The sequence below is a fragment of the Pseudophryne corroboree genome, chromosome 4 (genome assembly GCF_028390025.1).
Source record: "Pseudophryne corroboree isolate aPseCor3 chromosome 4, aPseCor3.hap2, whole genome shotgun sequence".
Classification (NCBI taxonomy): Eukaryota; Metazoa; Chordata; class Amphibia; order Anura; family Myobatrachidae; genus Pseudophryne; species Pseudophryne corroboree.
Genome location: NC_086447.1, coordinates 608,270,389 through 608,297,631, shown reverse-complemented (window position 1 = coordinate 608,297,631; position 27,243 = coordinate 608,270,389). Strand labels below are relative to the sequence as shown.

At 42.6% G+C, this 27,243-nt stretch overlaps 1 protein-coding gene and 2 pseudogenes across 1 annotated transcript in view; 1 reads left to right on the top strand and 2 right to left on the bottom strand.

Moving 5' to 3' along the window:
• The window catches only part of FMN2 (formin 2), a 428,360-nt gene that overhangs the window by 258,305 nt on the left and 142,812 nt on the right, over positions 1–27,243 (bottom strand). The gene's annotated exons all lie outside the window — the stretch shown is intronic.
• Positions 5,752–5,871, bottom strand: LOC134912149 (5S ribosomal RNA; annotated as a pseudogene).
• LOC134912803 (5S ribosomal RNA) lies at positions 17,820–17,939 on the top strand (annotated as a pseudogene).

Below are 27,243 nucleotides of genomic sequence, written 5' to 3'. Positions count from 1 at the left end.
GAGAAGCGGAGGAGCTGTGACCAGTGTGGTGGGGGTCTGGACTTTGCTATAGGAGCGTGTACACCCCCTACATTAATAGCTCCAATGTCTCCTTAAATATGCAAAAGTAGAATAATTGTATTGATATGTGGGGAAAATAGAAATACAGTTTTGATACTTTATGGCTGACTGTGTGGCCAGCTGGGCGTCATCATGCAGTCACAATAGACTTTTTATGAGGTGGCTTGGAGCTATAGTCCTATCCACTCCTTTGTTAATCTAGCCCAGGTACTGATACTAATTGATTGAAAATTGGTTCACCAGAAGTTTATGTCATCTTTACTTTTCTTACTCAGTGCACACAGTGGTAATAAGGCCTAGGTCTATACAGCACAACAACAGTGAAGACCTTCTTTACAAAGAGTAACTTAGGAAGGAGGTAAGCAAGAGAATGGTTAGAGTTGTGCTCAGACATACTTAGCAGGATTTGGCATGAAATCCCAATTGTCGGGATACCGGCAGTCAAACTACAGATGCTGGAATCCTGACAGTCAGAATCCCAACCTCGAGCGCGGCTACTCTCGCCACGCTTCAGGCCTGGTGGCGTGGACCGCCACCCAAGTAGGGATTCCGGACGGCGGTCAGAAACATTTCAACGGGTGTCAGGATTCTGGTGTTGGTATTTTGACCGCCGGGATCCCGACAGTCAGGAAATTAACTGTGTCTGCTTAGCAGGCTCCTGCAATCCCTAATTTTCCTCAGCCTATGTCCTACTGAGGACTATAATTATTATTTAAACTTCTTCTGATTCTAAGTTTTTCAGTATCTTTTGAGCAGAAATTATTTTTTCCATTTATGCTGTGCACGTGATTTTGCATATATTTATTCCAAGCTCCTTCCTTTCCATATCTATATAATAATGCAGATGGACATGAGCATTCTGAGTGAGAGTTTGCCTCACGGGTATGTGCCCTAACCACTTATGGATTCCAGCTTGGTGTGAGTGGAAACAGAGAAGACAGGTTCGGCTCTGGTAAGTGGGGCAGAGCAGGGATGGCTTTTTAACTGATTGCAACTTTAAATTTAGTGGCAAGCTTGCTAAATTCCTAACAGTTCCGTTTTCTCAGAACTTATTACATAAACCCCTGTCTTGTTTTAGTACTGTGTTTGTTCCCAATTGCAAAACACTTCAGAATATACTGTCAGTATATAAGAAATGTAATAAAGTAATAGTTTTAAGGGAGCAGCTCCATATTTTGAGACTGTATTCCCTTAGGGGTCAAAATATCTCATATAAGCATTTTAGACATAAAATATCTCGTATGTCAGTTCCCAGAAGACTATCTCAAGCTCTTATGATTCCCAACAAATGCCACTGATGAATATCACTAAATGGAAATTTACAGTATATACAGGTATGAGTGCACCAATGCCAACACTAGAAATGCTCTAGAAAAACACAACATTAAAGTCCTGCAAGTAAATGTTATAAATGAAAAAAAAAACCCACATGGTAAAATTAGCATAATTATATTGTTATAAAAATGTAACAGAAAACAAAAGAACACATGAAACAGAATCTTGCAGTAACAGAGAAGCAGTTGATGGGAAACAAACTACGGGAAAAGAGCAAAGGTCTCAGAGAGCAAGGTTAGAAAGCTGTAGTTCACAGGGTAGGTCTGGGCAATCTAAGGCAGGAGCCCAAGAGTAAGAAAAATAAAGTCCACTGCAAATAATCCTGCAAGGCAGAAGAAAGCTGGCATCAATGGTAGCAGGATATTCTGATAAACAAAATGTTGAAGTACCTGAGCAAAATGATAGCTGGTATAATTAGGCCCTCAGGATTAAACATGTGAAGATGATAATGAGGCAGGGGAAGCAACAAAGTTGGAGACATCTGCTGGGGACACCTGAAGTTCTTCATCCGGAATGATACTGCAAAACAGCGCCACTACCAGATTGAATTGCAGCTTTTAAGATTTCCTGTTCTTAACCTCAATATCTCCACAGCATAGAGATATTGATACTAGATTGTTAATTGTACATGCAGCAGAACTTTTAACATTTCTCAAGCAGAGTGCTGTTTACGCCCTATGTGATGGCACATCACTATGTGGAATATTCAATTAGTTTTAGCTATTTATTAGGTCAATTCACCCTATGTAATAGCAGGAACGTTTTTTTGGCTAGGCGAAACATTCGTCAGGAGTAAAAAAACATGTGGATCGGACAGCGTTTTCAATGATTTTGAGGCATTTTTCGCCAATGCTTTTTCACAAAAAAGAAAAGAAATGAAAAGGCATTGGCGAAAAATTTCTTAAAAATGGGCAAAAATAGCCCTCAATTGAATACGTAGCAGGGCAAATTCAATAGCTGAGAAAATGTCGGAGCTAATTGAATACCCCTCGACTCTATACTAATGCACTGAGAGAGAAAAATGAAAGAATATATATATATATATATATATATATATATATAAAGGAAAAACCAGCGCCACTTGTGGGAGACTCACTAAATTATAAACCCTATAAAATGTCCAATAATTGACGCACTTCCGGTACAAAAGATGTCTGCAGGCCCGTAAATAAATCAGCAGTGGTAAGCTGCTGAATAATTAGTGTGTGTTGGAGGGGGGATGTGGGCATCTGCGACCATCGGTGTCAGGTGTAGAGGAACTAGAATAGTATTCAATTCTCACAATTTTCATATAAAAGATATATAGAAAAAGAAAAGAAAAAAATATAAATATAAAATATGGATTTTTATTCTACATAAAAATACAGATTCCTAAAAATATGAACAAAATATATATATAACACCTCAATGATATACCGTTCAGATGAACACAATACAGAATAATTAAAAAAGCAGAAAGGACAATTATTTAAAAAAAAATGTAAAGTGCATGGAAAGGTGCTTATCTGTTGTATGGAGGTCGGTATAGGGAGCAGTCGTAAAGCAACCAACGTGTTTCGTCCGTTCAAGACTTCATCAAGGGTTGCAATGTACTGGGACATATCGTGTATTTATACCCATACTAATTATGGAATTGATGTGACCTCATTTCCTCCTATGGGAGTGTCTAAGAATCGTTTATTGCTAATAAATAAAAATAAATATGTGTGCAATCAGTGTGTACTAGTGTAGTGTGCAAAAGTGCTATTGAGCTGTGTTTTAAAAAAACGAGTGTTTTCAAGGCAGTTAATAAGCTCAGAATAACAAGAGTGTTTTGTAAGTCAATTTCCACCACACTTCCTGCGCTTGCTTGTATGCCAGTTCCTTGGAAAGCAACGTAAACCTCATCGGGGTCGTTTCCGGTCACATGGGATCCATACTGGAGATAACAGAAACTCTTCCTGGAAGTCTCATCATGTGGCATAGTTCTTTCCAGTGATATGTGGATATTCCGGGCGCCATTTTTTCAGAGTTTCTTTCTGGGGACTTAGTTTAAATGTATTGGTAGCCATCTTTGAACAGTTCAATGTATTTTAAATGATGTGTCACGCTGTTCTTGGTTATGTAACATAGTCAACATAAAAAATAAAAAGAAGAAATTTAGAATTAGAGACCTTGATATGGTGGTTGTGTAAAAAAATAAAATAGGGGGATATACATATTTATCTTTTAATAGAAATATACTTTAGTCAACAATGCTATGTTTAAAGAATGACAGCATATATATGTCACGGTCCGGGTAACTGGTCGTCATTTCTAACCGGTCAAGTGTCTTCTGAGGCTGGCTCTGCTTTCCAGGGTCGGGTCCCAGCTGTGTTGCTGATGTATCTATCCCTCATCGCTTCACCGCTAACCCGCAGCGCTGTGTGACAGTGCCCTTCTCAGTGATCTTGTCAGGGCTCTGAATGGCGTTCTCATCCCGCCGCGACCCCCGCAGCCGTGCCTGTGCCTTCAGTGTGCTGTGAGCTGGGCAGGACATCTCATGCTCACTGCGGTCTCTGTCACTGTCCCTGTGGCCTTGCTGCGCAGGTGAACAGGTGTGGCGTATTCTGCCCGCCGTGATCTCCGTTGCCGCCGGTCCGTGCCCTCAGTGTACAGAGAGCTGGGCATGACGTCCTCTGCTCACTGCGGTCTCTGCCACTGTTTCTGTGGTCTGGCTGTGTAAATAGATGGTGTGGCGTCTCCTGCCTGCAGTGGCTCCCGCCGCCATTGTTGTTGTTTCCACGTGTTTTCCCCAAGCTGGCTTTCCCTCCAAGTAGTAACATGGGCGCAGCCATCTTGCTCCTGGTCACATGTTGTAGTTCCTCCAATCCACTGCACTGCTGTTTTCTGCTTAATTGCATAGCCAACGCCTGCAGTCCAGCAGGTATAAATATCCTGTTTCTGTGCTGGAGGGTTGTCAGTGCTTCAATTGTCATCCTAGTGATAGCAGTCTCTCCTGATTGTGGTGATCGCTGTCTGCAAGCTCCACTAGAGACTGGCACCAATTCCTATCCTCATGGTGCAGCCTGACTCCGCAGTATCCCATTATTGCATCCTGTGTCTGACAGATTACTACAACACCGGCTTCCAGCATTCCTGCTTCCAGCGGTGCCCTGTCTCAATATTCCAGTAATCTGCGCTCTCAAGCATCTCCTGTATAGGGTGGTCTTCTGTTTGCCGGCGGTCGGGCTCCCGGCGCTCAGTATACCGGCGCCGGGAGCCCGACAGCCGGAATACCGACAATTATTTTCCCTCGTGGGGGTCCACGACCCCCATAGAGGGAGAATAAAATAGTGTGGCGCGCGTAGCGCGCCACCGTGCCCGTAGCGTGGCGAGCGCAGCGAGCCCGCAAGGGGCTCATTTGCGCTCGCCAAGCTGTCGGTAAGCCGGCGGTCGGGCTCCCGGCGCCGGGATGCTGGTCGCCGGGAGCCCGACCGCCGGCCAGCCGTAGTGAACCCCCTGTATATGCTCCTATGCATCTCCTGTATATGCTCCTAAGCATCTCCTGTATACAGTATGCTCCTAAGCATCTCCTGTATATGCTCCTATGCATCTCCTGTATATGCTCCTATGCATCTCCTGTATATGCTCCTACGCATCTCCTGTTTATGCTCTCAATCACCACCCATATATTCCTCGCACTCAAGCTACATTAGTGTGTTCCTGCACTACCAACTCAGCTCTACTATTGGACCAGTCCCATCTGGCACAACTCGGCAGTTCAGTCATCAGCTTCTGTTTCCCATCAGCTACCCAGTGTATCGGTGTTGGTAAGGACATATCATCTCCAAGTCCTTTAAGACTGTGTTTAATTATACCACACCTAGAGACTGCCTATATGCACTCCTGGGAACTGTGACTTATATGCTGTTCTTACTATTGCTAACTGCCGACATATGCTTGTGAGCTGAGTTTCAATAAAACCTTTGAACTTTCCTTTGTTGTCGTGGTCATACCTTCGGCTTTGGTACTGCAGGTCCATACGTATGTCTAGGAGTCCTATCTCACCACCCAAGTTCACATACACCTCAGCCCCTACAACTGAGGCTTCCCACAGCCGACACCAGCCCTCAGTTGTGACAATATATATATCATAATTAATATTTAATTCTCAGATATAACTGATGTTTATAAATCCAGATGTAAAACTATTAAACCAAATGTGTGAAATAGTGCCCTGGTATATTTATATTTAATAATAATATAAGTGAATAATATAGTTTTTATTTTATGTATATGGGAAAAGTATATAATATACATATTATAGAGTGACCCTCTAGAAAGTGTTAAAAGACATTAAAAGGTGTGAATAGAGAGTCTCATGTGTGACCATTCTTTCTACAACACCCAGTCTTCCCAGGTGGTCTCCCTCCCTGGTACTGGCTGGGCCCATCAAATGCTTGGCTTCCACGATCGAATGAGGGTGGGCATTTCCATTCTGGTATGGCTGTAGTATGTCTTAACACACATTTTTTGTCAAAGAGGAAAATACCCGAATTGTTATAAAGAAGAAACCACTAGAACAGTAAACCAAAGTGCTTTAATTAATTATTCTAGGGAGAAAAAATATAAAGATATTTTAGAAGAATAAAAGATAAAAGATAATTCAAAGGAAGAGAGCAATTTCGTACCTTTCATTAAGGCCAGACGGATGAAGCGTCTTCAGCTGGAAAATCCAATACATTTCCCTTCTCGACAGCTTGTTAGCAAGATCGCCACCTCTTTTGCCTAGTTTCACGTGTTCGATGGCTTTGAATGTCAAGGCTTCTGGATTGGAACTGTGGTGTGATAAGAAATGTTTAGGTACGGCATGTGTTTCCACCTTGTTCTTGATGTTTCGTACGTGCTCTTGGATTCTTAGCTTCAACTGTTGTTTAGTCTTTACTATATATTTCTTCCCGCAATAACATTCCAGAAGATAGATCACTGATGAAGAGTTGCAATTCATATAGTCTTTGTTCTTGAATTCTTTATTATCACCAAAGGATTTTCTGTTCGGATGTACATATTTACAGACATTACAGTGTCCATACTTGTAGCTACCTATACATTTGATCATGGATTCAGTCTTATTGCTTTTTGATTTTAGCATACTAAAAATTATCTCCGGTTAAGGAGGAAGTATGTCCTTTAGAATGGGATCCATGAGCAAAATGCCCCAATGTGTCTTTAGTGTGTTTCTTATTATTTTTTCATGTCTATTGTATGTCTTAATGAATGTCACTGTGTCCTTTCTTGTTTCGGTGTCTTTATATGTCAATAATGTCTCCCTTTCAAGATGAATAGTTTTCTCCATGGCTTCATCCAGAATGTTATTTGGGTAGTTTTTCTCCACAAATCTGTTCCTGTACGTTTCTAGTTATTCATTACACTCAGTTACTTGGCTGCAGTTCCTCTTTAGTCTGTGAAATTGGGAATAGGGGATTTTGTTTTTCCACTGTTTTTGATGGTTACTCTTATAGTCCAAATAACTGTTTGTGTCCACAGGTTTGATGTAGTTCCTGGTAATGATTTTGTCTCCCTTTCCCATAATGATGAGGTCCAGGAATTCACATTTGAAGTGAAGGTGAGATTCATATCATTAAGTGCCAAAGGGGGAGATTCAAATGCTTGAAAAGTCAGATGGGAGTCTATTTTTTCCTATCTAATAGACAGGGAAAAATAGACACCCAACCGACTTTTCAAACATTTGAATCTCCCCCAAATAGTCAAAAAACATGTTAAAATCCTCTAAAGTGCCATCCCAAATAATTAAAATATCAACTATAGACCTCTTAAAAAAGACAATGCAACTCTTAAAATGATGGTCATTATAGATAAAACTTCTTTCCCAACATCCCATAAAAAGGTTTGCGAAGCTGGGTGCGAATATGGTTCCCATTGCATTGTAAGAAAAAGTTGTCTAAAAATTTAAAATAATTGTGACTCAAGATAAAAGACATAATGTCACATATATAATTCCTGTGGATATCCGTCAAGGAAGGATCATTATCCAAAAATTATTTTCAAGCTGCCACCCCTTATGAATGTCCGATGCAGGTATAAAGGGCCTGTACATCTATTGTTGCCCACAAATAGGTTTCTTTCCATTCTTTCACTATATGATCACATTCGACATCAGTTTCAGGAAACATAGCTACAGGGGTTCCACCAAAACTTTTAACTTTAGGAAGGCTAATTTCAGTATGCTTAGATGTGCACTTAACGACATAGAGTGGGAGGTTCTGTTTAATAACAAGAACACTTCGGAAATGTGGGATGTTTTAAAAGGGTTGCTGGATAGCAATATTTATAACTTTATTCCCATGGGCAGTAAACGCAGGAGTATTAAACTCAAACCGATGTGGCTTAACAAGAAGGTTAAGGCAGAAATGGATTAAAAAAAGCGGGCTTTCAAAGCATTTAAATCGTTGGAAAGGAGGAGTCTTTCAAGTATTACAAGGAGTGTAATAAGAAATGCAAAAAAGCAATAAGAGCAGCTAAAATGGAAAATGAAAATCATATCGCTATAGAGAGTAAAACCAATCCTAAAAAGTTTTTTAAATACATAAACAGTAAAAGGTTAAAAAAGGAGAACATAGGTCCATTAAAAGATGAATTAGGAGAATTGATAAATGTTGACAAAATAAAAGCGGAAATACTGAACAAATTATTTTCATCAGTATTCACGAACTGATGGTGGGAGTAGAGCATAACAATTGTGACAGTAATGATTCATGGTTAGATACTTGTTTAAGCGAAAAAGTAGTCCGGGAGAGACTAAACAAAATTAAGATTAATAAATCACCTGGTCCTGATGGACTTCACCCGAGGGTTCTTATGGAGCTTAGTTCACAACTAGCACGACCCCTATACTTGATTTTCAATAGTTCAATTAGATCAGGCATGGTACCGAAGGATTGGCGTATAGCTGAGGTAGTGGTATTATTTAAAAAGTGATCCAAAAATCTTCCAGGAATCTACAGACCAGTTAGTTTAACATCTATAGTTGGGAAAATATTGGAAGGAATTCTAAGGGACGTCATACAGGAGTATCTAAAGTCCGCTAGGATTATTAGCAAGAACCAGCATGGGTTTGTGAGGGACAGGTCATGTCAGACTAACTTAATTAGCTTCTTAGAGGAAGTGAGCAATAATCTTGATCAAGGAAAAGCAGTGGATGTGGTCTTCCTAGATTTTGCAAAGGCCTTCGATACAGTTCCTCACAGGAGACTGATGATCAAATTAAAGGAGATTGGCCAAGGAAAAACTATTTGCACATGGATAAGCAGCTGGTTGGATAGCAGGGTACAGCGAGTAGTGGTCAACGGGAAGTCCTCAACCTGGTCCCCAGTAGTCAGCGGAATACCACAAGGGTCCATACTCGGACCACTACTGTTCAACATATTTATCAATGACCTAGAAATAGGCCTGGAAAGCACAGTGTCAATCTTTGCAGATGATACTAAACTGTGTAAGGTAATTAATTTAGAATTGGATGTGGAGTCCTTGCAGAATGATCTATCTAAACTTTAACTCTGGGTGTCTAAATGGAAAATGAGGTTCAATACAGACAAATGCAAGGTTATGCATTTTGGGACTAAAAACAAACTTGCATCCTACATATTAAATGGGGAATGCCTAGGGGAAACAGAGTTGGAAAAAGATTTGGGGGTATTCATTGATAATAGGCTTAATAACCGTACACAATGTCAAAACGCAGTAAAGAAGGCAAGTAAGGTGCTAGCGTGCATAAAAATGGGAATTAAGACAAGGGACTCGGATGTAATCATGCCGCTGTATAAGGCATTGGTACGTCCGCACCTGGAATATTGTGTTCAGTTTTCGGCACCACTGTATAAAAAAGACATCAGTGAACTCGAAAGTGTTCAAAGGCGAGCTACTAAATTGATTAAAGGCCTAGAAGGACTGGACTATAAGGAAAGACTTACTAGGCTGAATATGTATACACTAGAAAAGAGGCGCCTAAGAGGAGATACTATTAATATCTTCAAATATGTAAAGGGACATCACAACGAGGTATCAGAGGAATTATTTATTAAAAGAACACAGTTTAGGACACGTGGGCACTCGCTGCGACTGGAGGAGAGAAAGTTCCGAATGCAACGAAGGAAAGTGTTCTTCACTGTTAGGTCAATCAGGATGTGGAATTCCCTGCCAGGGAAGGTGGTAATGGCGGACTCTGTAATTGGATTTAAAAAAGGAATGGATAAATTTCTGAATGAAAAAGCTATCCAAGGTTATAATACTTAAAATATCAACGTGGTTAATCCGGGGTAACATGAGTTATAGTAGCTAACTAGTCATAAAACATTATTTAGCAAGTATGTAGAATCATCACAACTTAAAACAGGTTGAACAGGATGGGCAATTTGCCTCTATTCAACCTCAAATACTATGTCACTATGTTACAAATATCTTTCAGTAGATTCAGTACCGTGCTGGTGTTCTTTAGATACGATGGTAGCTGGATCACATAGCCTCTAAGGAAGACATCTACACATTTGGAGAGGTTTGAAGTAAGATAGTCTATACCTGCAACAATTGGCCTTCCAGGTGGATCAATCAAGGATTTATGTATTTTGGGTAGAAAATAAAAAAATGGGGGTGATGGGGTTAGGCTGCATTAAAAACTGGTACTCCTCCTTAGTGATAATGCTGGTTCGTAGTCCGTGTAATAGTTGTAGCCTCAGTTCTTCTATATATTCATCTTTTGGGTCATTCCGTAATATTTTGTAAGAGTTGCTATCCCCTAGAAGTCTACGGGCTTCTGGCTCATATTTTGTACGGTCCATCATTACTACTACCCTTTGTCAGCTTGCAGCTTGTTTGATAATAATTTCGGTATTCTTCTGTAGTTTTTCAAGAGCCTCCCTCTCTTTGTTTGTAAGATTTTTCCCCACCACTGGACTTATGTCAGAGTTGCAAATGTCTCTTTTTAAAAAATTGCAGAAAGTGCTAATGTGATTACCCTTTGATTCCAATGGGTAATACTTAGAAGTAGTCCTCAAACCTGATTTTGATTGGATGGGTGTAGCCTCATATTTCTTAATATGGTGTCCTCTTTTTTAATGAAATGGCATTTCAAAGTTAGCTTCCGTACAAATTTATTAAGATCTATGAATGTTTCAAACTTATTCAAGCTGATAGTCGATGCAAAAGAAAGTCCTTTATTTAGTATTGATATTTTTGGCTGTGACAAGATGTGTTTCGAAAGGTTGAAGATGCCTTTACTTGTTGGTTCTATTGGTGCAGGGTTCATTGTTTGAGGTCTCTTCCTCCTGCCACCCTGTGTTCCTCTTCTTCTGTGAAGCGTCTTTTCAGTGGGCAGGCATACTTGATATCTTCTTTTAGGCTGTTCCTCATGGTGTCTCTTATCCTTGTGCCTGTGCCCAGGGATAAAAAATTGCTATCACTTTGAGATCCCATTCTTTGTAGGGTTGAGAACCTATTGTAAGTTCTTATTCTTGTTTCAACCGGAGTATCCTTGTTTCTTGGACTGTATGCTGGGTACTGTTCTCCAATGTTGTTTGGTGGTTTTAATCTGTAGGATACCTGGAGCCTTAAACCTGCTCCAATTCTTTATCTTTCCTTGGTCGTAGTCCTCCTTGTCCCATACACATTTTCTCTCCTTCCCTTTTATTACCTCCTCCTCAATTCTCTCCATTTTTTGTTCAAAACCTTTTCATTGATAATATAGTCTTCTTTATCCTTGAATTTATCCATTTCAGCTTCTTTAATTTTAATGGATTTTTCCAATTTTACCAAGGTATTAATTTTTTCATCAATCAATAACTTCATAAGGCTGATGGAACAGGTGTGTAGAATAGAATTCAAGATCAAAGACTATATGAATTGCAACTCTTCATCAGTGATCTATCTTCTGGAATGTGACTGCGGGAAGAAATATATAGGAAAGACTAAATGACAGTTGAAGCTAAGAATCCAAGAGCACGTACAAAACTGTTAGGGTCTCCTGCCCTGTGCTGCCACGTCGTCATGGCAACCGGGAGACAAGTGCTAGCGGAGTAACCTGAGCGCAGCTGATACTCCGGTTCGGGTCTTTTGCTGTGCAGTGGTTATAGGCTCTGTGCACGGCAGGGGATCCGGTGCTGGTTTTTGTGCTCACAGTCTGTGAGGTCTGAGTGGGGCGTGGACAGCACCTGCTTTATAAGGCCTCTTCTCAGGGTAAGCAGATGCTGCTGAATCTTTGTTGGTTAGTCAGTTCCTGAAAGTTAACCAGTACTGTGTAGCTTTGTATTTGTTTGTTGCTTACTGCAAATAGGCCTGGGGATTTGGTATTACACTCTGCCAATCCAGACCTAGCAGTAAGACTGGAGTCAGTCGTTTAGCTTGCTGGGGTTCTGTTACTACTCTGTGAACTTAGCAAGTTTGCGGCTGTATTCTAAGACTTGCCTGTCTAATCCTGTCTCACTGTGCTAGGTGTCAGGGGTCAGTTTAGTGGCAGTAAGCTGAACCTGTGCACTGCAAGTGAGAATTAGGATTGTGGAGACTCTCCTTGTGTCTATCATTCCATCTCTGACCAAGGAGTTTACTGCCACACCCGTTGGTAACCCTTTAGGGTTTTGCTGTTGCCCTTAGCAACAGCATTTCGGGTTCTCTACGTATTAAAACACTACATCTTGCTTTTCCCATCTGAGCAGTTCTAATACAAGGGAGATACCCAGTTCCTTAGCCTCTGGGCTTCTCTGTTCACCTTGTGTGTATTTTGTTACCCTATCACCTTCTGTGTACGTTATGTCATATTCCCCAGTCTGTCTGTGAGTCCATTTGTTTTGCATAACAGTTCAAACACCAGTACATTCCTGCAGGCACTGGAGTGCATAACAGTTCTGACACCAGTACTTTCCTGCAGGCACTGGTGTGCATAACATATTCAGCAGCCTAATACTCCTGTTGAAATTTTGTGGGAATATGGAGCATACCCCTCAAAATACGTTGCAACAGGTGGTCGATCAGGTGCAGGTCCTGACTCGACAATTTAATGATTTGTCCATTAAAATGCACACCTCCCAGGCTGCTGGCGGAGCTCCCGCAGCAGCAGCACCTGCAGGGGTTAAGGAGCCGAAAGTAAATCTCCCGGATCGTTTTTCTGGAGATCGCTCGCAGTTCTTTTGTTTCAAGGAGAGCTGCAAGCTATACTTCCGGCTTAGGCCTCAGTCTTCTGGGTCGGAGATTCAGCGGGTGGGCATAGTGATTTCCTTGCTACAAGGAGACCCACAGGTCTGGGCATATGAGTTGCAGCCTGACTGTCCGTCGCTTAAAAGTGTTGATGCTTTTTTTACGGCACTGGGCATGTTGTATGATGACCCTGACAAGACGGCCTCAGCCGAGGCTCAGATTTCGATCCTTAAGCAAGGGCGAAGGCCAGTTGAGGTTTACTGTACGGAGTTTCGGAGGTTGGCCCATGATACCCAGTGGAATGACCCAGCCCTGAGACACCAGTACCGAAGAGGTCTTTCTAACCAGATAAAGGACCAACTGGTACAATATCCCTTGCCTGATAGCTTGGATCAGCTCATGCAGTTATCCATCCGGGTGGATAGATGGCTGAGAGAGCGTAGGCTTGAAAGGGGGACTGAGATTTCCTTCCTTCCCAAGGGAACCTCAGACTCTGAGGAATTTTCCGAGGAGCCTATGCAAATTGGGGCTACCCGCCTCTCCTCGCGTGAGAAGACGCGGAGGAGACAGCAGGGGTTGTGTTTGTACTGTGGGAATAAAGGTCATGTGGTAGTATCATGCCCAGAAAAGCCGGAAAACTTCAGGGCCTGAGGGTGATGGGAAATATCCTGTCAGGCCAGAAGTCAGAATTTCCCAAGAAGACTTTTATCATTCCGGTGACCTTGAAGATCCTCGGTCAAACTGTCAAGACTGAGGCCTTTGTGGACAGTGGGGCCGACGGGGTTTTTATGGACCGCCAATTCGCCCTGAAACACTCTGTTCCCTTAGTACCCTTGGCATCGGAAATTGAGATTTGTGGGTTAAACGGGGAACCATTATCCCAAGGTAAAATTACCTCTTGCACTAGCCAGATTTCTTTGTTTATTGGAGCCACACACTCTGAAAAATTGTCCTTTTATGTGACTGTCTGTACTTTTGCCCCATTGGTGTTGGGGTTACCCTGGTTAAGGGCCCACAATCCTCAATTTGACTGGGTCTCTGGGGAGATTCTTAGTTGGGGTACTGATTGTTTCAGGAGTTGCTTGAGCCTTCCAGTCAGGCTCTCGCAGCTAAGTTTGCCAGGATTGCCAGGGTGTTATGCAGATTTTGCGGACGTGTTCTCCAAAAAAGTTGCAGAGGTACTACCTCCCCATCGCCCCTATGACTGTGCCATTGATTTGTTGCCAAATGCTAAGCTTCCCAAGAGCAGGTTGTACTCCCTGTCACGTCCTGAGACTCAGGCTATGGCAGAGTACATTCAGGAGAACTTGGCTAAGGGATTTATCAGACCTTCACAGTCTCCAGTTGGGTCGGGGTTCTTCTTCGTGGGTAAAAAGGACGGTTCGTTGCGACCCTGCATCGACTTCAGGGAATTGAACCGTATCACGATTAAAAACTCATACCCACTGCCTCTCATTTCGGTCTTGTTTGACCAGCTTCGTACTGCCACCATTTTTTCTAAGATTGACCTACGCGGTGCGTACAATCTAATCCGAATAAGAGAGGGGGATGAATGGAAGACTGCCTTTAATACCCACTCAGGGCATTATGAATATTTGGTGATGCCTTTTGGGCTCTGTAATGCCCCGGCAGTCTTCCAGGATTTCATGAATGATGTGCTCAGGGAATATTTGGATAGATTCTTAGTTGTATACTTAGATGACATCCTAATCTTCTCCCATTCCCTGGAGGAACATCGGAAGCATGTACGCTTAGTCCTCCAGAAACTCAGAGACCACCGGCTTGGGGCGAAGCTGGAGAAGTGCGAATTTGAAGTTCAGCAAATCGCATTTCTAGGATATATTATCTCCCCAGAAGGTTTCCAAATGGAGGGTTCCAAGGTACAGGCAGTCCTGGATTGGGTGCAGCCCACTAGTTTGAAGGCGCTTCAGCGTTTCCTGGGCTTTGCGAATTTTTATAGACGATTTATCGCTGGATTTTCGTCTATAGTGGCGCCCTTGGTGGCACTCACTAAGAAAGGGGCGGATGTTGCTCACTGGTCTTGTGAGGCTAAAGCGGCTTTTGCCCGTCTCAAAAGGGCATTTGTTTCGGCCAAGGTGCTGCGACACCCAGATCCAGAGCGTCCTTTTGTGGTGGAGGTGGATGCCTCTGAGATGGGTATTGGGGCAGTGCTTTCTCAGATGGGAGTGTCTGATAATCGCCTTCATCCCTGTGCTTACTTTTCCCGTAAATTTTTGCCTGCCGAGATGAATTATGACGTGGGTAACCGGGAATTGTTGGCTATTAAGGATGCACTCGAGGAGTGGAGACACTGGCTTGAGGGGGCTAAGTTTGTGGTCTCAATTCTCACTGACCATAAGAATCTGGCATATTTAGAGTCAGCAAAGCGTCTCAATGCCAGGCAGGCACGATGGGCTTTGTTTTTTGCTCGCTTTAATTTTTTTATAACATATCGCCCTGGGTCAAAAAACATCAAGGCTGATGCGCTCTCGCGGAGTTTTGCTCCAATCCAGGAGACCACCGAGGAGCCGTTGCCCATTGTTTCCCCATCATGTATTAAAGTGGGCATTACCCAGGACCTCTTATCATTAGTCCTTAGAGCACAGGAGCAGGCTCCTCCAGACCTTCCGGTAGGTCTTTTGTTTGTGCCTCCTAGGTTAAGACAGCGAGTGTTCCTGGAATTCCATGCCAAGAAGTCGGCAGGTCACCCGGGTATTGCCAGAACTCGGGAGTTGCTATCTAGGGCGGTGTGGTGGCCCTCGGTGGCTAAGGATGTGGATCAGTGGGTTCGGGCATGTGACATCTGTGCCCGAAATAAGACTCCTAGAGGGGTTCCTGTTGGCCCATTACATCCACTCTCTATCCCATCTAAGCCATGGACCCACATTTCAATGGATTTTGTGGTGGACTTGCCCAAATCCTGGGGGATGACAGCCATCTGGGTTGTCGTTGACAGGTTTTCGAAGATGGCGCACTTCGTTCCACTGGTTGGGCTGCTATCGGCCAGACGCCTGTCTGAATTATTTATGCTGCATGTTGTGCGTCTCCACGGGTTGCCACTTGATGTGGTCTCTGACCGCGGATCCCAGTTTGTGGCCAAATTCTGGAGGGCATTTTGTTCCGATCTCCAGATTTCTGTCAGCTTGTCGTCAGGCTACCATCCGCAGTCTAATGGGCAGACTGAAAGGGTGAACCAGTCCTTGGAGCAGTTCCTCAGGTGTTATGTCTCCAAGTGTCAGACTGACTGGGTTGCTCATCTGTCCATGGCGGAGTTTGCCTATAACAACGCGGCTCACTCTGCTACAGGGATCTCTCCCTTCCTTTGTGTGTATGGGCATCATCCTAAGGCCAATTCTTTTGACCCCCTGGACTCCACGCCTGGTGGTTCCTCTGTGGTTTCGGTCCTTAGAGGTATTTGGTGGAAAGTGAAGAAAGCCCTTGTGTCTGTGTCATTAGTGACCAAAAGGGTTTTTGATAAGCGGAAAAGACCCTGCAGCTTCAAATTAGGAGACTTCGTCTGGTTGTCTACCAAGAATTTGAAGTTGAGACAGCCATCTCATAAGTTAGGCCCCCGGTTCATCGGCCCTTATAAGATCACCAGGGTTATCAATCCGGTGGCATTTCAGTTAGATCTGCCCCGTTCTTTGGGTATCAATAAAACATTTCATTGTTCCCTTTTAAAACGGGCGATTAGTAATCCTTCTTCCAGTGGAAGACCTTCCCCTCTTCTGATACGTGGCCAGAGGGAGTTTGTTGTTGAAAGGATTCTTGACTCCAAGGTGGTTCGGGGTCGGCTGTCATTTTTGGTGCACTGGAAGGGGTATGGCCTGGAGGAGCGGTCGTGGGTGCGCAGTTGTGATCTTCATGCCCCCAGACTGATACGCTCTTTCTTCTCGCAGTTCCCCGATAAACCCGGTGGTAGGGGTTCTTTGACCCCTCGTCAGAGGGGGGTACTGTTAGGGTCTCCTGCCCTGTGCTGCCACGTCGTCATGGCAACCGGGAGACAAGTGCTAGCGGAGTAACCTGAGCGCAGCTGATACTCCGGTTCGGGTCTTTTGCTGTGCAGTGGTTATAGGCTCTGTGCACGGCAGGGGATCCGGTGCTGGTTTTTGTGCTCACAGTCTGTGAGGTCTGAGTGGGGCGTGGACAGCACCTGCTTTATAAGGCCTCTTCTCAGGGTAAGCAGATGCTGCTGAATCTTTGTTGGTTAGTCAGTTCCTGAAAGTTAACCAGTACTGTGTAGCTTTGTATTTGTTTGTTGCTTACTGCAAATAGGCCTGGGGATTTGGTATTACACTCTGCCAATCCAGACCTAGCAGTAAGACTGGAGTCAGTCGTTTAGCTTGCTGGGGTTCTGTTACTACTCTGTGAACTTAGCAAGTTTGCGGCTGTATTCTAAGACTTGCCTGTCTAATCCTGTCTCACTGTGCTAGGTGTCAGGGGTCAGTTTAGTTGCAGTAAGCTGAACCTGTGCACTGCAAGTGAGAATTAGGATTGTGGAGACTCTCCTTGTGTCTATCATTCCATCTCTGACCAAGGAGTTTACTGCCACACCCGTTGGTAACCCTTTAGGGTTTTGCTGTTGCCCTTAGCAACAGCATTTCGGGTTCTCTACGTATTAAAACACTACATCTTGCTTTTCCCATCTGAGCAGTTCTAATACAAGGGAGATACCCAGTTCCTTAGCCTCTGGGCTTCTCTGTTCACCTTGTGTGTATTTTGTTACCCTATCACCTTCTGTGTACGTTATGTCATATTCCCCAGTCTGTCTGTGAGTCCATTTGTTTTGCATAACAGTTCAAACACCAGTACATTCCTGCAGGCACTGGAGTGCATAACAGTTCTGACACCAGTACTTTCCTGCAGGCACTGGTGTGCATAACAAAAACATCAAGAACAAGGTGGAAACACATGCTGTACCTAAACATTTCTTAACACACCACAGTTCCAATCCAGAAGCCTTGACATTCAAAGCCATCGAACACGTTAAACTAGGCGAAAGAGGCGGCGATCTTGCTAACAAGCTGTCGAGAAGGGAAATGTATTGGATTTTCCAGCTGAAGATGCTTCATCCGTCTGGCCTCAATGAAAGCTACGAAATTGCTCCCTTCCTTTGAATTATCTTTTATTCTTCTAAAATATCTTTATATTTTTTTTCCCTATAATAATTCATTAAAGCACTTTGGTTTACTGGTCTAGTGGTTTCTTCTCTATAACAATTCGGGTATTTTCCTCTTTGACGAAAAATGTGTGTTAAGACATACTACAGCCATACCAGAATGGAAATGCCCACCCTTGTTCGATCGTGGAAGCCAAGCATTTGATGGGCCCAGCCAGTACCAGGGAGGGAGACCACCTGGGAAGACTGGGTGTTGTAGAAAGAATGGTCACCCATGAGACTCTCTATTCACACCTTTTAATGTCTTTTAACACTTTCTAGAGGGTCACTCTATAATATGTATATTATATACTTTTCCCATATACATAAAATAAAAACTATATTATTCACTTATATTATTATTAAATATAAATATACCTATCAGGGCACTATTTCACACATTTGGTTTAATAGTTTTACATCTGGATTTATAAACATCAGTTATATCTGAGAAGTAAATATTAATTATGATAAATATATATATGCCGTCATTCTTTAAACATAGCATTGTTGACTAAAGTATATTTCTATTAAAAGATAAATATGTATATCCCCCTCTTTTATCTTTTTTACACAACCACCATAACAAGGTCTCTAATTTTAAATTTCTTCTTTTTATTTTTTATGTTGACTATGTTACATAACCAAGAACAGCGTGACACATCATTTAAAATACATTGAACTGTTCAAAGATGGCTACCGATACAAGTAAACTAAGTTCCCAGAAAGAAACTCTGAAAAAATGGTGCCCGGAATATCCACATATTACTGGAAAGAACTATGCCACGTGATGAGACTTCCAGGAAGAGTTTCTGTTATCTCCAGTATGGCTCCCACGTGACCGGAAGCGACCCCGATGCGGTTCACGTGCATTCCAAAGAACCAGCATACAAGCAAGTGTTCTGTGACAACATGTGAACCTCCGAACACCTACAGGAGGACGGGCGCATGCGCAGTTCAAGTTTACCGCCTCAGGAAGTGTGGCGGAAATTGACTTACAAAACACTCTTGTTATTCTGAGCTTATTAACTGCCTTGAAAACACAAATTTTTTAAAAACACACAGCTCAATAGCACTTTTGCACACTACACTAGTACACACTGATTGTACACATAGTTATTTTTATTTATCAGCAATAAACGATTCTTAGACACTCCCATAGGAGGAACTGAGGTCACATCAATCCCATAATTAGTATGGGTATAAATACACGATATGTCCCAGTACACTGCAACCCTTGAGGAAGTCTTGAACGGACGAAACGCGTTGGTTGCTTTATGACTGCTCCCTGTACCGACCCTATACAAAAGATAAGCACCTTTCCACGCACTTTACATTTTTTTTAAAAAATTGTCCTTTCTGCCTTTATACTTATTCTGTATTGTGTTCATCTGAACAGTATATTATTGAGGTGTTCTATATATATTTTGTTCATATTTTTAGGAATCTGTATTTTTATGTAGAAAAAAAATCCATGTTTTATATATATTTTTTTTTTCTTTTTCTATATATCATTTATATGAAAATTGTGAGAATTGAATACTATTCTAGTTTCTCTACACCTGACACCATTGGTCGCAGAAGCCCACATCCCCCCCCCCCCCCAACACACACATATAGTATATATATATATATATATATATATATATAGAAATGAAGGTAGAGGCACTCTCCAGATTTTGTAAATATGCAAAAAGTATTCATTTATTATAATATACGTTACATAATCCACTTGAATAGTGTCCTTATTGTGTCCTATATATATATATATTGTGTCCTATATATATAATACGGATCGATCTTTTGGACGCTGCAGGATTTCAATCCATGACGACGTAGTGTGTTACTAATGGTAACCTTTGAGACTGTGGTCCCAGCTCTCTTGAGGTCATTGACCAGGTCCCCCTGTGTAGTTCTGGACTGATTCCTCACCGTTCTCAAGATCATTGGTACCCCACAAGGTGAGATCTTGCATGAAGCCCCAGGTCGAGGGAGATTGTCAGTGATCTTGTATTTCTTCCATTTTTTTTATAATTGCGCCAACAGTTGATCTCTTCTCACCAAGCTGCTTGCCTATTGTCGAGTAGCTCATCCCAGCCTTGTGCAGCTCAACAATTTTGTCCCTGGTGTCCTTAGACAACTCTCTGGTCTTGGTCATGGTGGAGAGGTAGCAGTCTGACTGTTTGAGGGTGTGGACAGGTGTCTTTTATGCATACAACCAGTTCAAATAGGTGCCATTAATAGAGGTAACGAGTGGAGGAAAGAACAGCTTCTTAAAGAAGAAGTAACAGGTCTGTGAGAGCCACAAATCCTGCTTGGTAGGTGTCTAAATATTTATTTTCCACAAGAATATACAAGTAAATTGTTTAAAAATCATACAATGTGATTTCCCTTTTTATTTTTTTTATTTTTTTCAGATTGTCTCTCACAGTTGAAGTGTACCTATGATGGAAATTTCAGACCTCTCTCATCTTTTTAAGTGGGTCAACTTGCACAATCGGTGGCTGTCCAAATACTTTTTTGCCCCACTGTCTGTAAGTTGTAACACTGTAAGGGAACAAGGTGCTTTTTTCCTGGGGTAAATGGCATCAAGCAGCAGCTGAGAAATCATACAAGCCCAGTTTGTGGTGCAACTGGCCACAACCAGTTTTATTTAAGCAGAAAATAAAACAAATATCAAAAGAAAATACCTTGCCTGTCCGGCACTAACTAAACACAGGACATTCCTAACTATCTCTAAACAAAAACACAAAGTTCTCCAGTAAACACTGTATAGCTCACTTGCATAAGGAAGCGTGTTTCTCCCCAGACGAGATTTGCTGCAGTCTTCCCAGGTAGTCTGCACACACTAATCAGGCTAGCAGCCCTATAACACTCTTACACAGCTGAAACCCTAATTAGGCCTCTGTGAGGCCAAAGACCCGAACTGGGCCCAATGTCTGGAACTTGCCCTATCTCTCTTTCAGGGCCCTTATCCAGCTTTTCCAATAAACTGAAAAGGTTCTGACAAAACAAAACATTTTCCTAGAAGTTTTCATTTTTCTAATACATGTAAGACAAGAACCTGGGACAAACATATCTGCTCTCAAACACTATTCCAATGTTCTTGTCACAATATATATATATATATATATATATAAATATCCAAAATAAACGGCACTCAGGGACTGTCATATATGCAAAAGATGTATTGAAGTTAGATCGAACGTAAACGTTTTCGGGGACACAGCCCCTTCGTCAGGATCACAAGACAATAGCAGTTAAAACAGACACAAACACACATTTAAATACCTTATTGTAACTCACCTGTCCACGTCCGCTCATCAGAAACGCTGGCGCCGGCAAACGACTGTGACGGACTTCCTGTGAAGACAGGCACCGTTACCATGCAGACGCTGGCTTGCGTTCCACCTGACTGGACTTCCTGTTCCTCACAGCCGCCCCTACTGCGCATGCTCCAGCGCCCGCGATCTACGAGAAGAGGGGCAGGGAGAGACAAAACATAACAGACACTGTGAATAATGACATGCACTACAAATAATAACATGCACCATTAGCAAACAGTTAATAACAACACATTAAATCACACAAACAGAAAAAGCACCATATATGAGAACCTGCTACGGGAACAGATGAATACTAATAAAGACAAATGGCTAATCAAGCCATACTGCATTCTCAGAACTTATAGGGTATTCCAATTGATCTTCTCGTTAAGCCCCATTGGGTAAATAGTGCCCAATCGCATGATCCATTGGGATTCTTTAATTAACAGGTTTTTGGATCTATTCCCCCCACGTAAAGATGCTGGAACATGGTCAATCATGAAATATTTCAAAGAGGACAGGGGATGGCCCTTTTCCCTAAAATGTTTAGCAACAGGTTGATCAATAAATCTCCCCTCTAAAGTGAGACGTATGGCAGAACGATGTGCCGCCATGCGCTCACTAAATTTGCGAATAGTTTGACCCACATAGTAAAGCCCACATGGGCAAACTATGATATAAACTACACATGTTGTACTACAAGTGAGAACGTGTCTAATCTCATATATCTTGTTGATGTGAGGATGCTTGAAGGACTTACAAGCAACTAAATGGGTACACGTGGCGCAATTGACGCACCTGTAGCAACCTGGCTTTTTGGTATACACGTTGTGAGGCCTAGGGACCCCACGACCTGTAATGTCTGTATGTACAAGACGGTCACGAAGATTACTGCCCCTCCTAAATGCAGCCATCGGTCTGGTGTTCCTGAAAACCGGTAAATCAGGGTCAGATTTTACCATAGGCCACAACGCTTGTGTGGCTCTTCTAATAATAGGACTGGCTACTGTATAATCGGATACCATTGGCAGTACCTCCTGTTTAGCCTTATGTTGCGGATGTAATAAATCTGTACGTGACATGCCAAGTACTCTGGTTTTCTGTTCCAAGAGGACTTCCCTGTCGTAACCTCTTTCAAGGAATTTAACAATCAGGTTGTCTATATGTCCTTCTATTTTGTTTGAATCACTTGTGATTCTGGCAATCCTCATCATCTGAGAGAGTGGAAGACCACGTTTTAAGGATTCAGGGTGATGGCTAGAGGCTTGCAACAGAGTATTTCTATCTGTGACTTTATGATGCACTTCTGTCTCAAATTTACAATTGTTAAGTAAAATCCTGACATCTAGAAAAACAGCTTCTGTCGAACTATAAGAATACGTCAACCGGATTGGAGATTGTGCATCATTAATCACAGCCAACAAGTTTGCTAAATTCTCTGCACCACCTGTCCATAACATAAACATGTCATCAATGTATTATGGTACACCAGATACATTGATGACATGTTTATGTTATGGACAGGTGGTGCAGAGAATTTAGCAAACTTGTTGGCTGTGATTAATGATGCACAATCTCCAATCCGGTTGACGTATTCTTATAGTTCGACAGAAGCTGTTTTTCTAGATGTCAGGATTTTACTTAACAATTGTAAATTTGAGACAGAAGTGCATCATAAAGTCACAGATAGAAATACTCTGTTGCAAGCCTCTAGCCATCACCCTGAATCCTTAAAACGTGGTCTTCCACTCTCTCAGATGATGAGGATTGCCAGAATCACAAGTGATTCAAACAAAATAGAAGGACATATAGACAACCTGATTGTTAAATTCCTTGAAAGAGGTTACGACAGGGAAGTCCTCTTGGAACAGAAAACCAGAGTACTTGGCATGTCACGTACAGATTTATTACATCCGCAACATAAGGCTAAACAGGAGGTACTGCCAATGGTATCCGATTATACAGTAGCCAGTCCTATTATTAGAAGAGCCACACAAGCGTTGTGGCCTATGGTAAAATCTGACCCTGATTTACCGGTTTTCAGGAACACCAGACCGATGGCTGCCTTTAGGAGGGGCAGTAATCTTCGTGACCGTCTTGTACATACAGACATTACAGGTCGTGGGGTCCCTAGGCCTCACAACGTGTATACCAAAAAGCCAGGTTGCTACAGGTGCGTCAATTGCGCCACGTGTACCCATTTAGTTGCTTGTAAGTCCTTCAAGCATCCTCACATCAACAAGATATATGAGATTAGACACGTTCTCACTTGTAGTACAACATGTGTAGTTTATATCATAGTTTGCCCATGTGGGCTTTACTATGTGGGTCAAACTATTCGCAAATTTAGTGAGCGCATGGCGGCACATCGTTCTGCCATACGTCTCACTTTAGAGGGGAGATTTATTGATCAACCTGTTGCTAAACATTTTAGGGAAAAGGGCCATCCCCTGTCCTCTTTGAAATATTTCATGATTGACCATGTTCCAGCATCTTTACGTGGGGGGAATAGATCCAAAAACCTGTTAATTAAAGAATCCCAATGGATCATGCGATTGGGCACTATTTACCCAATGGGGCTTAACGAGAAGATCAATTGGAATACCCTATAAGTTCTGAGAATGCAGTATGGCTTGATTAGCCATTTGTCTTTATTAGTATTCATCTGTTCCCGTAGCAGGTTCTCATATATGGTGCTTTTTCTGTTTGTGTGATTTAATGTGTTGTTATTAACTGTTTGCTAATGGTGCATGTTATTATTTGTAGTGCATGTCATTATTCACAGTGTCTGTTATGTTTTGTCTCTCCCTGCCCCTCTTCTCGTAGATCGCGGGCGCTGGAGCATGCGCACTAGGGGCGGCTGTGAGGAACAGGAAGTCCAGTCAGGTGGAACGCAAGCCAGCGTCTGCATGGTAACGGTGCCTGTCTTCACAGGAAGTCCATCACAGTCGTTTGCCGGCGCCAGCGTTTCTGATGAGCGGACGTGGACAGGTGAGTTACAATCAGGAATTTAAATGTGTGTTTGTGTCTGTTTTAACTGCTATTGTCTTGTGATCCTGACGAAGGGGCTGTGTCCCCGAAAACATTTACGTTCGATCTAACTTCAATACATCTTTTGCATATATGACAGTCCCTGAGTGCCGTTTATTTTGGATATTTATGGATGTTTTGTGAACTGGACACCGGGGCATTTATTCTTCATTATGTGAGTGCCGGCTGAGTTGGAGTTTTATATATATATATATATATATACATACATATATATACACATACAGTATATTTACAGCTGTTTGTCATATTTATAGTCCACCACACTTATTATCCAGCAGTTGGAAGGGTAAAAACACAAATCGCTAGCAATGTGTGCCAGTTTTGAGTCCCTTAGTTCTATGTGGCGATTTAGTGGAAACCGTCATTATTAATGTAATTTAAAAAAAAAAAGTGTTTTGTTGCTGCAATTTTCCATATTTTCTGTTTTAATAAATCTGACAGTTTGTAACATACCCACAAAAATGCAAAAAAGTGTCAGTTTTACTTAATTTTCTCCCAAGTGTTACAATTAATTATAAAGGAAACTCTATCAGGTAAAATTAAACAATGTAAAAAAAAACAGGATTTTGGTCACTTACTGTAGCTTTCAAATCCTTACCTCTGAAGCAGGCTGTGGGACATTGGACCATGGGCTTGCACCATGGACTGGAGTCTGGCACTTAAACTACTGTAACTTTAATTGTAAGTTCCTTTCCCTTGCAACCTCATCATGGCAGTACTTATTTTAAAAGAGTCACGTAAGGAGAAGCAGTAACCCAATGAAAGTCTTACAGCAATATGAGAAACCAGCAGGGAAAAGACGATCAAGAACCACATCCTCATACGACTGAGTCTGAGGGAGACAACACAGTGTCCCACAGCCTGCTTCAGAGAAAAGGATTCTAATGGTACAGTAAGTGACCAAAAATCGTACTTTCTCTGTCAGCAAGGTCAGCGGGACACTGAACCATGGGTTGTTCAACAGCTGCCCCCAGGGAAGGGAATGCTCAGGCTGCCTAACCATAGAACTGTACACTCAAAGTGGGCATCGCCAGAGGCAAAAACATGAAAATGGAAAAAAAACAAGTAAACATGTGGACAGAGGACCAGGTAGCTGTACAACAGACTAGTGGTGCACTGCCCAGGAGGTCACCACCACTCTAGTGTAATGCACTGACACCCAGTCTGGTGTCAGTTGCCTTGCACTAACAAAGGCTTGAGTGATGACCAAGCATATCCAACATGCAATGGTCTGTTTAGTTGCAAGCCCACCACGTTTATGTGTGTCATAAAGAACAAGCAGATAATCTGTGAGGTGGACAGAAGAAGTCTTGTCCAAGTAAATTCAAAGAGCTCAAACTACATCTCGTACAGCCAGATCATCCTGGTCTCAGGCAGTTGTTGAAGGATGAAACACAGTAAAAATTATTTCTTGGTTTAAGTGGTAAGCCAAAACAACCTTCAGCTGTAACGTATGAACCGTACAGAAAACTGCTCTATCATCATAGGAGGCATGAAAAGGCGGCTTGCAGGACAAAGACGCTAATTTGAAACATGTCGTGCCGATAGGCATAAAGACAACTAGCTTCCAAGTAATGAACTGAAGATTCGCTGAATCTAAATACTCAAAAGGAGCAAATAGGACCAGATTAAGATTTCACGGAGCTACCGGTGGATGAAATAGTGGTTGAATATGCACCACATCCTTTAAAAGGTTTGGACCTCTGGCAGAAGGGCCAAACACCGCTGGAAATAAATTAACAGGACCAAAATATATACATTCAATGAACAAAGCTTTGGACCACTGAGGAAGAAAACTCTTTAGCTTTTAAAAGCCATGACGATAGAGCCAACTGACGAAACGCCCTGTTGTAGAAACAGACCTTGTTATAGCAGGTCTGGACAAATTGAAAGATGCCACCAAGGACCTGCCGACAGTGAGAATGTTGGCATACCACAACCTACGAGGCCAGTCTGGAGTCAGTAGAAGTACCATCACCCACTGATCCTTGATGCGCTTGAGTAACCGAACCAACATTGGGGTCGGAGGAAACAGGTATGCTAGATGAAAATCCCATGGAACCATCATGCCACCTACTGCGAAAGTCAGTGGGTCCCTGGATGTCACACAAAACTGTGGAATCTTGAAGATGTGTCCAGAGGCCATAAGATATACCTGTGGAAGGCCCACTTCTCAAATAACTGTTGTAAGGCCTCATGACTGAGAGACTACTCCCCTGGGTAAAATGTGGTTCTGCTGAGGAAGTCTGTTTCCCAATTTTCAACACCCGGGATGAACACCATAGATAATGCCAGAACAAATATCTCTGCCCAGATAAGTATTCGGGTATCCTCTGCCATCATTTCCACACTCTTTGTGTGGAAGTGACGGCAGTGATTTACAGACACCACCGCCATGATGTTGTCTAGCTTAATGAGAACAGGCCGGCCAGCCAGGACGGTCTGAGCTTTCAAGAGAGCCAGAAAGATGGCATGGAGCTCGAGCACATTGATCAGCAGTGCCCTCTTGGGCAGTGACCAAAGGCCCTGGAGCGAAAGATATAAGATGTAGACTTAATCTCCTGCTGTATTGTTCTCTGTATTGTATTGCAGCTGAGAACAATAGATGAAGGGCTTATGCTAATAAGTCATGTTGTGCCTAGGCACAGAAAACTAATCAAGATAACAGTGGACCCATCTGTACTGCAGCACTCCATCATAGGAGACTCATGTCTGTTTTCAAAATGACCCAATCTGGAGTGATCAAGGATTCATTTTGGAGATGATTGAAAACTAGTCACCAATGCAAAGATTAACGAGTGCTCCGTCCGGGATCAGTACTAAATCCCGCTGGACGGGATCCCGGCGGTCGAAATACCGACGCCGGAATCCCAACCACACAATCCCGACAGGGGTGGCGAGCGGAACGCAGCCCCTTGCAGGCTCGGTGCCTCGCTACACTCGGCACACTAATTTATTCTCCCTCTATGGGTGTCGTGGACACCCACGGAGGGAGAATATGTCGGGATTGTGCAGGTTTTCCGGCATCGGTATTTCGACCGCCGGGATTCCGTCCGGCGGGATCTTGACCGCATCCCCTCCGTCCAACTTTGGAGAATCTCTCACTGGAATTCCAATGAATGGAATCTGGTGTACTGAATGGTCTCGAAG